Below are 14734 nucleotides of genomic sequence, written 5' to 3' on the forward strand. Positions count from 1 at the left end.
TTCAAAGGTTATAAACAACACACATATCAAGATACCATATTAACACTTAATGCATATTAACCACCACCGGGACCCGCGGCTAAAATAAAAGGAAGAATTTATATACATGGCCACTCAAAGAACACATACGCACTGCAACTTCCATGATAGAATTCCAAGACCCCACTTTGGTATACTGAAGTGAACCATTGACACAAAATCCTGCCTCCATTTTTCTAATATACTATTGTAATACTAATACTACAAAAACAGTTTAACAATTCACAACCCCAACATTTTATTTCCCACCCAATCCTTATTTACTTAATGTTAAAAGTATATAAAAAATCAAAGCTACAACTAACCCATAAAAGGATTTCATCCACGTCAGTAAAACTTTATTCACAACAATCCATTTTTCCCCTTTTTTTTTCTAAAATACTAACATAATATAACTAATTGGATATCCATATAATTTATCAAGCCCCAATTTACATCATCACCCCTGTATACGTCAACCACCTATAAGCACATTTATTTTATTATATAAAATTCAACTACCAATGCATGAATCATAGTAAAAACAAAGACTAAATCTATGAAAACCCTTTTTAGCCAAACTTTAACTCATAATAAATAAAAAAATACTAAAAAGATATTTCCAGCGTAATGCTTTTGCCACTTTATAAGAATTCAACCCATGCTTTTTAACATCCATGAACTTTATATAATAATAAGGAACCAATATGGCACAATACTACCTTAGACTTGTGAGTTAAAAATAATAATAATATCTTATAGAATATTCATATTATATACTATACGTTCATTGATACCAACATCACAAATCAATACTAATTCACCAGGCAACATATACATGAAATCAAATATTTCCATATCCCCCAATGCCAATTATGCATAAAGTGAGGAAAGACCAAACCAATTTTCAAAACTATCAAGTTTTTCTATATTTATACATATTCTTATGATTTCCATCCATTACTACTGCAATCTCTTTCTAATTCCAGATTATAATACAATAATTAAAAAAAAGAAATTGTACCTACTGATGCAAAATTAAACTCAAAGATCTTCGATAATTATTTTATCATGATCATACCTAACCATGATTATCTTTATAATTTCAATCAAAATTCCAACTGGCTAAAAAATGCAGCATAAACAAAATATATGTTATTTATGCTTAACGGTCCCACCAATTTTCTTTTATTATGAGCAATATGTAATTGGAAAGGAAACCCAAAACTCAATAGCACAAATTGGAACCCGTCTCAACAAAATTCCCCACCCAACTAAGTAATTACCCAAACAGCACATCAAATCCATCATGAAATACAAGATCTTGAACCTCAATTTCAAGACACCACGAACATTGATTTTTCACAATTCTTCTCCATCCAATTATTTTTCAATGCCAACGAACAAGAATCAAACAAAATCATAATATAAGATTAGCTCCCCTTACCTGGTGTTTTAGCTTCAACAATTCCAAATGAATTCTTTCTTGTTTCCTAAAGCTCCCCTCCTTGCCTCCACTCTAATTCCCTCTCTGGATTGCAATTTCTCAGAACTCCCTAGCCACACAATATGACTCTTTGCTTTCTCACTCACTCCCCCCCCTCTCACCAATTCAGCCCAAAATAAATAAAAAAATTATAAAAACGAAATTAATTTAAATTTAAAGTTTAATAGTCATTACTACACCTAAACTGCTACCTTTTTGATTTCCAGAGAATTTCTACAGTTTCTAGATCATTTAACCACCTGGCAAAATAGTAAAACATAAGGGTAATATTCATTCTAGCCGAGATTCGAACCCATATCCTTCCTACCCATCAAACACATGCACACCAACAAACTATCATATGATTCCTATTAATTCACACATTCGTATGAACCTAAATCATGTTTTCACGTTCACGATATAATTGCAAAATAAAACAGAATTAAATAAATCTACTAATGACATACTCAGGACTTGAACCCAAGTCCCCTCAACATAATCAAGTGCTCTAAACCACTTAGGTTAACATTGTTTCTTGTTTAGGATTTATCAAAGAACTCTCTTATGGTAGTCTCAACCCCTCATTTCTTATACTTTATTAATTATTAATTTTTATGAATTTCCTGGATCTCACATTACTCCCAACTCAAAAGAATTTTCGTCCTCGAAAATTTCACTTACCAGGAAATAATTGTGGATATGATTCCTTCATGAGGTCCTCCATTTCCCACGTTGCTTCTTGTGTTGCCTCATCCCAAAGAACCTTTACTGTCCGGATTTCCTTCCCTCTCAGCTTCTTGACTTGAGAGTCCACTATGCTTACCGGTCTCACGTCCAGGGTCAGATCATCCCTGAACTGGACATCATCGGTCTCTAACACATGGCTGGGATCCGCAATGTATTTACGCAACTGAGACACGTGAAACACATTATGTAAGTTGGCTAGATGTGGTGGCAACGCAATTTCATAGGCTACCGGTCCAATCCTCTTGTTAATCTGATATGGCCCTATGAATTTCGGCGTTAACTTTCTGGATTTGATTGCTCTCCCAATGCCTGTAGTCGGGGTGACTCGTAGGAACACATGATCCCCCGCTTGGAATTCTAGCGGCCTCCTCCTTTTATCTGCATACGACTTCTGTCTACTCTGAGTCGCACGCATCCTGTCCTGAATCAGTTTGACTTTTTCTGTCGTTCGTTGCAACAACTCCGGCCCAATGGTCACTGACTCTCCATCCTTATACCAACATAGTGGGGTTCTACATCTCCTCCCATATAATGCCTCGTAGGGCGCCATTCCAATGCTCGAGTGGTAACTGTTATTGTAAGTAAATTCCACCAAGGGAAGTACTTCACTCCAACTACCCAAATGATCCAATACACATGCCCGAAGCAGATCTTCTAGCGACTGGATCGTTCTTTCTGATTGACCATCCGTTTGAGGATGATATGCAGAACTCATCCTTAGTTGAGTTCCCAGCGCTGCCTGTAAACATTGCCAGAACCGCGAGGTGAATCTTGGGTCACGATCTGACACTATACTTGCTGGAACCCCATGTAATCTTACAATCTCCCGGATGTATAACTCTGCGAGTTTATCCATTGACATCCTCAGATTGATTGGTAAAAAGTGCGCACATTTGGTGAGTCTATCAACTATTACCCAAATGGCATCATGCCCCTTTACAGATCGAGGTAGGTGAGTCACAAAATCCATAGAGATACCATCCCACTTCCACTGGGGTATCTCCAGTGGTTCTAGGGTACCTCCTGGCCTTTGGTGCTCAATTTTAGCCTTCTGACACACTAAACAGGCTGCCACAAAATCTGCCACATCGGTTTTCATCCCAGGCCACCAGAATGACTCCTTAAGATCCTTGTACATTTTCGTCATACCCGGATGGATACTGAGGCGGCTCTTATGTCCCTCATCCAGAACTCTCCTTCTTACAACTGGTAGCATCTGCTGGTGTGCCAGAGGTGTTAAAGGTCAGGTTGGGGGTTCGATTCCCACTGGCAACAACCCACCCAGTATGAATGGACGGAGAAGGGTGATGGGTTGGGGTGTATTGGGCTGCAGACCTAACACAACCGGTTTGAGGGTGACAGGTGGGATGCCTGGTAAGCCCAAGAGGATCCGGGGGTGTTACAGATGCTGGATGAAAGGGTCCTGCATATGGCAAGGATTCATTCAAAGAGTCTTGCACATTAAAGCAAGGATTCATTTTACCAGGAGTTGAGGAATCACACTAGGTTTGAAGTCCTTAGGTTCTAGTGTATCAGGGATGAACCTAGATTTATATAGAAAGAATACTTCCACAATATTGAATGATTTGCATAGTAAGTAAACAAGATGGTAGTGGTGTAGTAGAAGATGAGATGAAATCAATTAATAGGCCCTATTACACTCAATTTATCTAATTACTACCATCTATTTTTACTTGCACTCTTTATCAAACCTAAAAATCAAACTACCGATATACTTGTTAAATCCTTGTGGATACGACACTTGTTGATACTACTACGTACCAATACACTTGCTGGGAAATGATTGTTGAGAAACAGTCATCAATTGCCATTGTAGTTTGGTTTTTGGTTGAAAATTTGGGTTTAACATGAATAATAGATGGAGTTACGAATTTTCACACCTCATCTTGGTATGTCAATTGTACCTAAAAGGAATAATCATCACGAGTTTGGAGGGGTAATTTTCTACTATGGATTAAAAGTTTTTAATGATTTTGACATTCTTGTTGGAATCCTCAAGTGCTTGGTTTTCCATTCTTATCAGCTAGTGTTTTTGTCAGTTCTGCTTTGTGTCATGCAGTATTTACCTTCTTACTGTCAAATTCTATAGCAATATTGAAAACATGGGCCTATAATCTTTAGTTGCTTTCCAATGATTGATATATAGGGAAATGATTGTGAATATTATACGAAAAACATGTGAATATTCAATTTTCCATACTCCTTCGTTGAGGCAATATGATCTTTAGATACATGGGAGAATCTTCTAATTTTTTACATAGTGTGTTTGAAAATTCCATGATGTTGAATAATTTTTTTCCTTAGTGAATGAAAAATTTCTTTGCTTAGATGGAAAAGTTTAATGATTGTTTTTGCACTTTCTTTTGATTATTCTTTATAATACTTTTAAGCTAACTAGGGCAAATAAAGGTGGGGAGAAAATTCCTCATTTATATGAACTTTAAAGGGAATCAAAACCTTATGCTTTTACTTGCAAATTCAACCTTGCTTTGATAATGCTCAAGTTTCTAAGTGTTGAATTCCATGGTATTATGTATCATCTCATAGTGTAAAAAAGAACTTATATCAAGTACATTTGACTAGTGAGTTGGCTTGATTTTATGCATTTCTTCAACTGATTATATTGCATTTTCTACTGATTAATACATCTGAAAAGAAATAAAACCTTTATTGGACTACCATACATAATAAGATGTTAATTATCCCTATTTAAAAGATTTATCTTCTCATTGTGGACAATGTAAGAACTTATCAATTTATATGTGTTAATATGTATGCAATACTATTATATTTACATTTCATTAAGTACTATAATACTTTGATTGATATGTAGTAGTTTATCATTTATATACAAACTTAACTTTGTATAATGCGAATTTATCATGATATATTTAGGATTGTCATCATTAAAAAGTAAATCTATAAATAAACTACACATGTTCACGTTTAGGATTGTTAATTATGTAATAATTTGAAATCATAAGAAAATAATAAAATAAATATCATAACCATACAATAAATATTTATAAATAATTTTAAACGTAGTTGTTCATAATTCTTCTCAATTGCAATTTCCAAAAACATAATAATGTACCACACCAAACAAAATATTGTTCCATCATATTACAAATGTATATCTACTATATATTTAAGAAAATGTTAGTATAATGAAGTTATTGAATTAGACATTGTCATTCATTAACATCTGTCCAAAATTGAGGTCTTTTTGGTTTTTTTGTTGTTGTTTATGTTTTATTACGTTATAACTTTGCATTAATTGGTGATTGACGTTGACAGACATAAATTAGTATTCTTCTTCTCCAAGCCAAGCTATTTTAAATGTGGGTTGCTGCCTGAAGCATAATTGTGGTTATTTTCTTCGTGCATCCTTCTTCTTCTTGATGAAGGTTTGAATTTTTCTTACTATTGCTTCTTTTCCTTCATGAATCGTTCTTCTTCTTCTTCTCCAAAAAAAGTTATTTTCGTTCTTCTTCCTCCACAAAAAGGCAATTTTACAGAACCAGAACAAAACCTTTCGGCCTCAAGGTTAGTTCTCCTTCTTGGCTTTTTTTATTATTTTTTTTCTTACTTTTTGAAAGCCATTTTCATATTTGCTCTTACTTTTTCTTCATGAAAGCTTTAATTTTTTTGAGGTTTTTTGTGTTGAAGATGGTTTCTCCGTCCATCTTCTTCTTCTTCATGAAGGTTTGAATTTGTTTTATTTTGTTGTTCTTCTTCTTCATGCATCCTTCTTCTTTGTGTATCCTTCTCCTTCTTTGTGAAGGCTCTATTTTTATTTTTTTTTTACTTTTTTTCTGTTGAAGATGATATCTCCGTGTGTTAGTATTTTTTGAAAGTCGAGTTCATATTTCTCTTCTTCTTCGTGAAAGGTTGGATTTTTTTACTTCTTTTGAGTTGACATTGTGTCATCGTGGGTTTGTAGTTGTTGAAAGTTAGTAGGTTGAGTTTTCTTTGTTCTTCTTCATGGTCTTCTTTACTTTTTTACTTCTTCATGGTCTTCCTTTTCTGTGGGTTGTTGTTCATTGTGTTAATTTTTTTTTTACTTCTTATGCGGCTTTCTTGTCATGAAAGGTTATGTTTTGTAACTTTTTTTCTGTTGAATATGTTGCAGTCGTGACTTACTATTTATTGAAAGCCATGTTCAGATTTCTCTATTGTTTTTTATGGTGTTATTTATTTTTCTTTTGTTTCTTTTGTGCTCCTTCTTTTTCTTCAATAAAAGTTTAATTATTTTGAGGGTTTTTGTGTTGAAGATGGTGTCCCGTGGATTAGTACATTTTAGTGTTGAAAGTCAATAGCTTGAGTTTTCTTTCTTCTTCTTCATGGTCTTTTTCTACTTTTTTTTTTCAGGGTAATGATGAAGTATGGGAAACTACAAACGAAAATTATTGAAATAGCAACTTTATCGCTCCTATTGTATAGTGATAGAAGCCCAAAAGTTGGAGAGCTATGTGCCCTCTTGGATGGAGAAGATCTCTAATAAACCAAGGTATTCAATAGGCCAAGGAATCGAACAAAAATTCAAGTAAGAAATCACGGCTCCACATAGTCGAGGTCAATGCATGAATCCAGAAGGATGTCTCTACAAAGCCAAGGTCATTGCAAGAAGCCAAAAGGATGTCTCCCTAGGTCCGATGCCACTAAGGGTAGTTGGTTGATGGTTCAAGATTTGCAAGGATGTCACCCTAGGATAGACCTCCTTGTAGCAAGCTAAGATTGAGAGGAGAATATTCCTCCCTGTAGGAAGCTAAGATTGAGATGATAATATTCGAGAATATAAAGGAGAATCTTGGAGAAAAATCTCATTACATTTGATGAATATAAACTAGATTAGGAGATATTATTGTTGTTATTTACTAATTATCTTTTGATTAGATTATTTGAGAGTATTTGATTATGTATACCTACAAAAATTGTACCTGACTTGCTTATAAATAAAAGTGTTACTCCCACGGTCAAGGGACAAAATTATTTTGACTTAAGTGAGTCATTAACTAAGGTTAAAATACTTCTTTCTTTTTGTCTTTGGTCTAAGATTATTTTACACATTTTTTGACCAGAACAATATATGTTATTTATTTATTGAGAGATATAAATATCATATTTATATATTAAATTAGATGTATTTTTGATTCATTTGACAAAGTTTGGATTTTATTTTATTTTATTTTTTACATTTCTTAATTCTGAAACATGACTTTGAAACACACATGTAATATAAACATAATATGAAAACAAAATCATTTAAGAGATTGCATCCTGGCACTCTAAAGAGTTAGTTAGTCTCACGTAGAGCGTACTGACTCAAGTGGTGAGAGTAGTAGGAGGTCTGGGACACTTTGACAATTAGCTCGGTAGAGCAATAGAGGTCACCATAAGTGCAAACATCTAATGAATCCGACTAATTATATGTATTTGGATAAGTCGCGTCTTGAGTCTTAGTGTATTGGTTGCGAGTCATCACATGATTGGTTGATGTATGTATCTTGGACTATTAAAACGTATGCAATTGTATGATGAAATCATTTTCTACTCTAGCTTACCTTTCTGCTCGTGGTATGTTCTGTGTGTGTAGTTTTCTCTTTTGCGATGATCATCAATTTATTGATGTGAGCAAATGCGAGAACTCCTCATGGTCAATAGGGTAATGAAGATTTCACTGCCTAGTTCATCTTGGATCAGATCCTGCTTCTCTAAGTTTTCTTTAGGGCTGTAGCCCATGTACTGCCATGTTCTTTGGCCATTTATTTTAAGTATTGTTCAACTTCTATCTGGTTTAGTCTAAGACATCATTGTGTGCCTCAGTATTTTATTTTTAGTACCTTGGATATTGTAAGGAGTAGTGTTTATACTCCACGACTTTGCTTCTTACATTAATCTGTGTGACATTTCATTTAATTAAGTTTATCTATTAAATGGGACATTACATATTGAGTTATAGAGTTATCGAGTTATAAATAGAATTGTAGGATTATAAAGTTATATAGTTATAGATACAATTATAGCATTTAGAATTGGACGTTCAACTTCATGTCCCTATATTATCATATGGACTATATGTTGTAGTTTCTGGAGTGGAAACAAAAAATTATTGAAAATACTAATTCTTTATGAAGATGGAAATATAATCACTATAACTACAAATATGGTTTGTAAAGAAATATTTGAAAATCTTTAGTGAGAGGTGTATACAAATTAATCTTTTATTTTTTGAATCTATTTTGAATGTAGTAAGTTTATATGTGTTCTATATGTGCAAATGATAATGAAGTTCTCTATAATAAGATTCGAAATATATATGTATATTGATGTTTATAATAGGTATATTGATGTTTATAATAGGTACATACACACATAAGGATTACAAATGTAATAAAATAAATATTACTATTATTAATGTTATCACCATGGTTAATGGTTGAAATTTCATATTGTTGCATTGAACATGAACATTATTAAATTACTCTTATTTTAAATAATATTTATCATCATTATTTAAAATATAATATTTATTTTTAACTTCTTGATTTAGTTCTAATTATATCAATAAAAACAAAATTTTGTTATCTTAAAAATAGTCATTTGCGTTGCAAGGGTAAAAAGGGTAAAAATACTAGTTATTTTAATCTTGGTTCTATATTTTTTTCATTCTTATAAACCACCTCTTCAACCTTTATAAAAAAATATGTAAATTTTGGTTTTGGTTTCTATAAGATATTTTTATTGCCTTTTGAATCCTATAATATCAATTTTAAGATAAATATAAATAGAATTTATTTTATATATTTTTTGAAGTTACACATATTGAAATTGTATTACAATACTACTATTCATAAATTGACATACTCATTCAACATTTTTTTAATATATAATAAGTAGTTAATTAATGTAATATAATATTATAGATAAGAAAATGATAATTTTCAAATTAAGACGAACTAAAAATAAAAAATAAAAAAAGTTCTTTAAATATCATTAACTTTATGGACTAAAATTATATTTAAGTTTATATATTTTTTGTTCCATTTCCCTTCATCACATCTACTATCTTATTTGCTCAGCAATTTTCTTGTTATTATTCCGAGAGTGTAACTTTTTTACATGATTATAACTTTGTTTTTTGAAATTGTACATGTTCAAACCACGTAACCATTAACAGCTGGACTAAACCAAGCCCAAACCCAACCCAAATACTTTTAATCAGATCGGGTCGGGTAAGTCTCATTCACAGCAATAGTACCGTTAGGCGAGAGAGAAATTTAGGGTTTTGGTACGCCTATATATTCCTGGCAGCGAATAGAGCTTTGAAGCACCGATTCAGAGTTCTTCATCTTCTTAGGGAAATTAGTTTTCAGCCTATAGTTTCCTTCAATTTTTGTGATCTATATTAGATCTGCACGGTGCCTCCCGGGCATCTCTGAATCCACATGACGTGAACGCCCCGATGCACGTGCGAAATCGTTGCCGTTCGTGTTGCAGTTCAGCCCCAATTTTCCACGGTTGATCTGTGTCAAAGTAACGGCGAAATTCCTATTTTCAATTCTCTCTCTTATTTACGATTATTGTGTTGAATCCTTAATTTGCCTTGCTATACCTTCAGCTTCTTTTCGAACACGTGTTCTCTGAATTCGGAGCTAGTCCTAAAGGCGCAAATCTAAACGCGGTCGTTTCTACTTGGTGCGAGGGTTATTCCTTTGTGCCTTCGGAAATGATCGTTAAATGGCCATTTCGATCGTAGATTTATTTGTTTGACTTTTTTTAATTTCCCCGGCCATGATTATACATTATCCGCGCTTCTGAGTTTTCTCGATGAAGTCAAATTGGTTAAATATGGTTGAATTTCTTTATATGAGCCATGTTATTTTTTTGAAGAAAAATACTTATTGCTTTTATTTTCAAAATAGTATTATTTGGCATATTGAAATTATGATTCTTTTTCAATTATTGGCTATGAGGATATCTATTCAGCTTTATGCCAGTTCTGCTTCTGAAAATTTGTGATTGATAGAGCTGTTGTATATCTCTGAGCCTACAGCAATATTATGTATTTTTATTTTGTTTATAATCTTTTTTTCATGGATTAGTTTTCTTTTATTGAGATTGCTGATGATGATTTAATCCAACTTCATGAGGTGCTGTGAAGCCAAGACCCTGTTTTCAGGGAGAACCTACTTGGTGAAGCTTCATTCATATGATATCCTCGGATTTTACTGAGGCATTTTACTATGAGGATATTTCTAGACTTAAATGTTTTGTATAATTTTCTTTTTTGTCCCTTAGAAATGTAAAATTCGACTACAATAACCAATGATTTTCCAATCCAACTTGCTAGAGGTTGTGGTTGATCCAAGACCCTGCTTCAGGGAGAACCTACTTGGTGTTACTACATTTCCTATGACAGCAACTACTTATCTGAGGTTGCTTATGTAGTTCAAAGTTATTTTTTGTTAGTTGTTTAAATTGAGTTTCACTATACCCTGTTCTTATTTAACTGGTTCTGGGTCTGAAAAACTCATAGATTGAGTGTTGTCATCAGCTTCATCTCTTGTAACTTACGAGATAGGAGTTAAATAACAGCACTACATTTTTTTACTCATTTTCTAATTTCTTATGAGTGGTGATTATAGTCACTTGCTATTGTATATCTGTTTTGTGATTGGTTAACGGATTTCGTTGATCAATGTTGAATGAGATTTTGTGGTAGTTTTGCAGTTTCTGATTTTTGTATTCTAATCCTTCCGTTCGTTATTTTAGTTTTGGAAAATTTGGTCAATTTTGTTATCCTTCACAATGAGAGTCATTACGGCACCGGTGTTTTAGGAGGACAAAACATTTTACTCCTCGAAACCATTGCCTCCAGAGCGGTGTAACTGAATTATAATTATAAATTCTTAAATTATTCAATTAAATTGGTATATACTATAAATAATTAAAACTTAATTCAAATAAAATACAGAATATGTATAAAATTTAATACGAAGTTATGTTTTTTTTTCCTTTAATTATACTTAATTTAAGTATATTATAATTTCCATATGTTTTAATATCTAAATGAAATTAAATTACTAAACCCTTATTTAGTAAATACAATAATAATTCCATTATTTAGTAAATTGAGTTTAATTTGAAGGTTGATAATGTTGTAGAGATCTTTTTTTTGTTGTGTAAATTGAGTTTAACTATACCTGTTATTATTTAATTGGTTCTGGGTCTGAAAAACACATAGATTGAGTGTTGTCATCAGCTTCATCTCTTGTAACTCACGAGATAGGAGTTAAATAACAGTACTACATTTTTTATCCGATATCGTCTAACTTATGGTATTTATAGTGTGATATGAAAAATGGTGATTATAGTCACTTGCTTTTTTTCTTCTCTGTTTCTTTTACAAACTGATTTGTATAATATTTCATGAGATTTGGTTGGATTTTTGCAGTTTCTCTCGTTCTTGATTTTTGTGTTCTTAATTCTTCCGTCACTGTAGTTATGGAAAATTTTGTAATTTTTTGGTCCTTCACCATTAGAGGCATGAGACAATTTTTTGATAACGGCTACTGGTTTTCTAGAAAGACAACTCGCACATTTTACTTCTCGAAATCATGACTAATTCAATGACACTGGACAAACTTCTTCGATAACAAGAAACGTGACACATAATTATTTGATATAACCTTCTGATGAAAAAATAACTAAGAGCACTTAACTAACCTGTTCAAACTTTGTACCATCTTTTTCAATAACATTAAAACATTAATGTATGAGGTACCGACCTAACCACACAAGTAAAGAGTTACAAGGTCTAAGATATCAAAAAAGGTCCCATACATTCAAAAATTCTTGCTCGCTTTGTATAAAATGCCAACGTTGGAAGAGGCTGACGAAGATGGAAAGGAGGATGTGATAAGGGGTACCATGGTGTATTTAAAGGTTGAGATATTGCGAACAAATCTGGATTAACAATTGATTAAACAATGGTCATTTTAAGTATTTTTAAATTCTTAATATTTTAGTTTTCAAATTCTAAATATTTTAATTGATTAAGTTCATTTGTAATTGATTAAATTGGTTTTGAACTATTAATGAGGAGCATGTTTAGTCGATTAATATTTGATAATGGATTATAATAGACATAATTATTTTTCAAAATTTTGTTAGAATAGTTGATTAATTATGTTTGAATCCTTTAGGATCTCTATATTACATTTTTTCACTCACTCCTTATATAGAAGAACTAGCATGATACCCGTGCCTACGCACGGGAAGGGTCTATATTTTTATTTGTATATAAATTTATTTGTGTTACATTTTAAAATTGATATAATAATTAATATATAAAAGAATAATTATGTTATATAGTTAAAATTTGTTATTGTAAACTTTGGTCCTGTATAAAATAAAAACATTAAAATTGTTAAGATTACTAGTACTGATAATAATTATAATAACAATACTATTAATAATAAGAAAAAAAATGACCAACAAAAAATAAAATTATACTGCATTGTTAACTTTTGATTTAGAGGATAGCGTTGACTAATAAATCGTAAAATAACACTCAACCCACTCTATTCGATAGAGTCCTATTAAGATTTCATTTTTTGGTTTAAAATTTAATATAACGCATAAATTTATTTAAATTCCTAATTCATACCATACTTAAATCCTAGTACACATATATATATATAAAAGATATTGTTATCAAACATTAACTCTCAATTAATTGTTTAATACGACACACATGTTTTATGAGTTAGTTATATAATATATTAAAATGAAATGTATATGTACTTATAATTGTTAAAATAAAATATAGGTATATTGTGAACTTTGGTCTAGTGTAAAGTATTGTCCACACATGAATAATCAATTTAAAGAAAAATGGAGAAATACAAACATATTTTGAGATATCTCTATTAAAAAGGTTATATAGTTAAAAGAATAATAGTGTTATATAGTTAAAATTTGTTATTGTAAACTTTGGTCCCGTATAAAATAAAAACACTAAAATTGTTAAGACTACTAATACTGATAATAATTATAATAACAAACATATTTTGAGATGATATCTCTATTAAAAAAAGTTAGAGAAGCCTGAAATTGATGTTAAAAGTTTTAAACAAAATAGTTATTAACATAGACATTGAATTTATAATAAAAGTTAAACATAATATAACAAATATGAAAGTATTATAGTAATTAATTTTGTTTTTAATATTCAATAAATAATTAATTTTGTTTTTAATTTTGTTTTAAGAAGTTTCTTCACACTACGTATATCTGTAAAGGATATATGTATATAAACAAACAATTTTAAGGATATATGTATATAAACAATAATTAATACTACTTAGAGAATATATAAAAGGTAAAAGTTATTTTTATTACAATTATAAAATATAGTTTTAATTTAAAAGAAAACCTATCACCTTTTTCTGCGAACTATTTAAAATAATTAGTAATATGATCTTTTGTAATTTGGATTTATTTTTGAAAAACTTATATAAAACATTCTAAAATAAAATTATAATTGTCTTTTTTATGTAAATCAAAAATGATTTTTTCATGAAAAATAAATAACTAAAATAAACCAAACACTTAATTTTGCTGACAAACAATAACTTACAAAATTCATTTACATTTAAGAATATGAACGCATATGAAAGTTGTTTTTACTATCGAAATCTGAAACTTATGAAGCTTTATGTATTTGCTTCATGGCAATTTCTAATATTTCATGCTCCATCTTTATTTTATTCTTGATGTATTTTGCTCTTTCTATAAATGTAATCACAAAAACCACGTCAATGAGGCTAAATGAATCACTTAAGGAAATTATATCTTCCTTGCTCAATATTCTAATGTCTCCTACCTTTTAGAGAAACAACGTGAAAATATTTAGTATTGTCAAATTAAGTCATATCATGGTTTATAATAAGTAATTATGAAATCTACAATTCAATTTCTTCAACAATAAAAAAAGAGAAGAGGGACAGGAATATAAATGAAAGCTATAGTTTTCTCTCGTCCAATTCTTCAAATGTATACCATTTCTTTAACAAATTCATTCATTTCCACTCAATACAATACAATACATACAAATGCCAACAAATCAGGGAAAGGGATATAGAGTATTGTTCAAAAAAAACTTTCAACTACTACAACAAATGACAAATTGCAGAGGAGGATGGACTCATGTTGTAGACTGTAACACTTCTGAAGCACTTTTGTACACAGGGTAACTTCTCTGTTCATTCAAATCAATCCATCAAATCCTCTTGGAAAACCCAAATTTCCTAATTCAGCTTCTCTCATTTAGAATGATGAAAATCATTCGCGTGAAGTTTGGTTATGCTTGATCAAGGCATAGGCATCACTATATATAGCCACCACGTTAGAGAAGACAGCCAAGACTATCATAACAATAGATAAAATCTTGTCTGA

General features: G+C 31.2%; 7 non-coding genes across 7 annotated transcripts; all 7 read left to right on the forward strand.

Moving 5' to 3' along the window:
- Nucleotides 1–9686: 9686 nt before the first annotated feature.
- Nucleotides 9687–9823, forward strand: LOC114170965 (small nucleolar RNA snoR134). Its single transcript, XR_003601315.2, has one exon. It is a non-coding gene; the product is annotated as a small nucleolar RNA snoR134 (small nucleolar RNA).
- A 238-nt stretch (nucleotides 9824–10061) lies between these two features.
- On the forward strand, nucleotides 10062–10149 carry LOC114170962 (small nucleolar RNA U36a). The gene has a single exon (XR_003601312.1). It is a non-coding gene; the product is annotated as a small nucleolar RNA U36a (small nucleolar RNA).
- An 86-nt stretch (nucleotides 10150–10235) lies between these two features.
- LOC114170925 (small nucleolar RNA Z223) lies at nucleotides 10236–10327 on the forward strand. Its single transcript, XR_003601278.2, has one exon. It is a non-coding gene; the product is annotated as a small nucleolar RNA Z223 (small nucleolar RNA).
- A 68-nt stretch (nucleotides 10328–10395) lies between these two features.
- LOC114170943 (small nucleolar RNA Z278) lies at nucleotides 10396–10510 on the forward strand. Its single transcript, XR_003601294.1, has one exon. It is a non-coding gene; the product is annotated as a small nucleolar RNA Z278 (small nucleolar RNA).
- An 86-nt stretch (nucleotides 10511–10596) lies between these two features.
- On the forward strand, nucleotides 10597–10712 carry LOC114170944 (small nucleolar RNA Z278). The gene has a single exon (XR_003601295.1). It is a non-coding gene; the product is annotated as a small nucleolar RNA Z278 (small nucleolar RNA).
- Nucleotides 10713–10775: 63 nt separating this feature from the next.
- Nucleotides 10776–10880, forward strand: LOC114170957 (small nucleolar RNA snoR97). The gene has a single exon (XR_003601308.2). It is a non-coding gene; the product is annotated as a small nucleolar RNA snoR97 (small nucleolar RNA).
- Nucleotides 10881–11483: 603 nt separating this feature from the next.
- Nucleotides 11484–11588, forward strand: LOC146881874 (small nucleolar RNA snoR97). The gene has a single exon (XR_014987014.1). It is a non-coding gene; the product is annotated as a small nucleolar RNA snoR97 (small nucleolar RNA).
- Nucleotides 11589–14734: the final 3146 nt, after the last annotated feature.

Source organism: Vigna unguiculata, chromosome 11, assembly GCF_037176805.1.
Source record: "Vigna unguiculata cultivar grain cowpea cultivar isolate G323 ecotype 2 chromosome 11, ASM3717680v1, whole genome shotgun sequence".
Lineage (NCBI taxonomy): Eukaryota > Viridiplantae > Streptophyta > Magnoliopsida > Fabales > Fabaceae > Vigna > Vigna unguiculata.